Genomic DNA, 3,398 nt, shown 5'->3' on the forward strand with positions numbered 1-3,398 from the left:
ACTCACCTCGTCCATAAAGTCCTGTTTCAATCCTCCACTCATTTCCAGATCGTCTGCTTACCTACAGTGGCATAGTGCCGTGGCTCTCGTCTCTTCTTCAGTGTTTTCATAGCATTTGATTGTTGTTTCCCGGTCTTCAGCTCCTGGGGCCCGTTGCACAAAAGTAGGATAAGGGATTAAGCCGGGATATGTTGGCTATCCTGGATCAATTTATCCGTGATCCAGTTGCACAAAAGTGGGATAGAGGGAAGTGGGATATGTTCAGATGTAAGTTACCATGGAGATTTATTCTGTGAAGCTAGCCTGCTCCAGACCAGGCTAAGTTCCAGGATCTATTTAATCTCATTCCTTATCTCAGTCAGCAGTTGCCACAAATGGAAACCAATATTTATTCCACTGCCTACATATTGTTAAAACATTTAACTATACCCACTATCATTATTGAAACATTTGTGATCATTAATTACAATCATTTTAGATAACTGATGATTTTAGATGAACCACTAGATAATTTAGTTTCCCACTGACTACACATAAAGTACATCACCATATAAATATAAATACACATTAGAGAGTACCATGATGTTCCTTTATTGAACAAGGATGAAGCAAAGCAAGTAAACCATCAGCTTCTTTCAAAACTGAAGTCACACAGTGCTCTACAAGACAAAAAGCACAGAATCAAAATGCAGTTTGAGACAAACTGTTTGTAAAAATGGGCTATACAAATAAAATTGCCTTGCCTATACAGCACAAAAACCTAACAAAAATTCCTCTGCCATTGCAGGCCCAACTTAAATCAACATGCAATATTAATTAAAATAATTTAACACATATTGGTCTCTGACCAGCCGACCACAGTCGTCATCCGGGAAGATGGCAGGAATGTCCCAGTCTATGAGAGCTGGCACTCTGGGGGCCCTCTCCTTTCTCAGGCAGGCCACATTCTGGAGGACAGCACAGGCCACAATGATATAACATGCCCTGTCTGGGCTGACTCTCAGGTAGGCCAAATGTCATTTCTATCCGGGCCCTTGTTCTGGCATGGGCATGGTTGTGTGCCAGTTGTGCCTCCAGAGGGTCTGCAAATGGAGTGAGCAGAAAAGGCTGGCAGGCGTACCCTCTGTCACCCAGCAATACACCCAGGAATTCACCTGTGAATACAAAATGTTACCATCACAACTTCATAAGTAGTGACATTCTTAACACAGCCATGATGTTAAAAGTGGTTATCAATAGAGGTTCTGTGGCTCACCTTGTGATAGGCGCCGATAGATCTCCGAGTTCCGAAACACTCGGGAGTCGTGGACCGAGCCGGGCCACTTTGCCACAACATTACTGATCAAATAGTCAGCATTGCAGACCATCTGAAATGATAAGATGTTAAACCAATTAATGCACAGTACAGGCAATGTGTGGGCAGGCACATTCTTAATAAAAAGTACACTTGTTAAGTATTTGTCAGGGGACTTACCATTCTGCAGGATGTTCTTATATTTTACTTTGACTTGCTGCCATGTCCGTTTTGGCCCAGTCATGTTAAATCTACACACACAAAAACACACGCACACACACAATGAAACAGTGGAGGAGCATGGAGTTACATTTAGATAGTTTCTCACATGCAGTCAATTTCAACTTATTCATAATCAAAGTAGGCTACAAATATCTTTTCAAATATCGTCACCTTCCTAAAATAATCGCATAAATAATTTTTTCAGGTTTTTCAGAAACACAAAAAACTCCCCCCAAAAGTTAAATTATAGCATAAAATAATAATTTCAGTCAGTAAGTATGTATCAAAGGATGCTTGACACAAGAACACTTATTGTTTTTCATAAAAAACTAAGATTAAATAAATGACTTAGGCATTTTTTGGACCACACCTTTGATGCCAAAAAATGACTTAGGCGATTATTTTAGGAAGGTGACGATATGTTAATTAACATTTTATTTGGATTGTAGCCTAATTGTGATAGTTTCAGTGGAGTGGTGAGTGTGCATTTGTGCACTACTTACGCATTCAGGCGGTCAGCAATGGTTTGCCACGCTTGCTCCCTTTGTTTTTTGACTGTGGCAGTATTTCCTTTTTGTTTTATTTTCTCCTTCACCTCTTCATAGGTTTCCATTAATAATTCTTGCTCCGCTGGAGAGAAATACGCCGCCCTTGTTGCCATGGTGAATCAGTGAATCTATGATCCATCGTGGGGTCTATTTAAGCAAGCCGTGTGCAGTACTTATCTGAGATCGGTTTCACCTGGCTTAATGAATCCGTGTCTGCTCATCCTGGCTTGGCCTTTGTGCAACCAACTAAGCCTGGGCGCCCATGTTTTGGATTCCTTGAACCTGGCTAAGTAATTCATCCTGGATGTCTAAATCCTACTTTTGTGCAACGGGCCCCTGGTCCCAGCTACTCACCTGCTCCGCCATGGTCTCCCTGGAATCCTCTTTCTGCTCCACCAGGCCACAGCAGATCTGTCCCTGCTTTCCCTGGATTCCCTACCAACTGGTTTCTGGTCCATCTCCATCGTCCTACGCCTCTGTTCCCACCTGTTTCCTGTGTCTTGGCAATATACCGGTTTATCACCACCACCTCTGAGTTCTTGGTTTGTGTCTGAACTTGTGTGTGCAATCATACAGACTGCCATGACAGCATCCCCTTTTCTCTTAGCAAAGGCAGGACAATGACCCTGAAGCACTCAAGTGGTCATTTTTTTGTTTTAATTTTGAATAAAAAGTATTTTTTTTATTTCACCTCTCCAGTTTGGAATTATTTTTCATTACAGTTTGTGTTACAATGTATGTGTTTTACTCGGTGGGATTTGAGGGTGCACCAGGATGTAAACGCTAATTTGAAGTTACCGGTAAAACAAAGACACAAAGGCAGTACTGTGTGTGCGTCTTCATTTAATAAGAGAAACGAACATAAAACATGGTGGCAGCGGTAAATTCGAACCACACGAGCAAACAAATGTCAGATGAAGAAGTTGAGGTGAAGGAGGAAGCTGAAGACAGCGTGATACAACGAAATAGGACGATGGATGCATTCGGTTTGAAACCTCCCACCACATTGGATTGGAACTCCACATGCAAGACGTGGAAAGAGGAGTTTTCACTGTATGTGGACATAACGTTAGCAGATTCTGACGACAAGACAAAGGTAAAAGTGTTCAAATACTTGATGGGAGAAACGGGCAGAGAATTGGGGAAACATTGGACAAATTAATAACTCTGTTCGACAAACACTGCAATCCTAAACCAAATGAAACTGTAGAGAGGTACAGATTTTTCTCCAGAAACCAGAATGGCAATGAAACAATCGACAAGTACGTTACTAACTTAAGAGTGCTCGCAGACACGTGTGATTTCGGGACTGCGAAAGAATCCTTGATTAGGGA

The 3,398-nt window shown here is 41.7% G+C and overlaps 1 long non-coding RNA gene across 1 annotated transcript; it reads right to left on the minus strand.

Annotated features, from left to right (window-relative positions):
• Positions 1 to 1,072: 1,072 nt before the first annotated feature.
• LOC142380636 (uncharacterized) lies at positions 1,073 to 1,557 on the minus strand. The gene is made up of 3 exons (XR_012769842.1): positions 1,475 to 1,557; positions 1,256 to 1,367; positions 1,073 to 1,154 (listed from the first exon to the last, which is right to left on the minus strand). It is a non-coding gene; the product is annotated as an uncharacterized LOC142380636 (long non-coding RNA).
• Positions 1,558 to 3,398: the final 1,841 nt, after the last annotated feature.

This window comes from Odontesthes bonariensis, chromosome 5 (assembly GCF_027942865.1).
Source record: "Odontesthes bonariensis isolate fOdoBon6 chromosome 5, fOdoBon6.hap1, whole genome shotgun sequence".
Lineage (NCBI taxonomy): Eukaryota > Metazoa > Chordata > Actinopteri > Atheriniformes > Atherinopsidae > Odontesthes > Odontesthes bonariensis.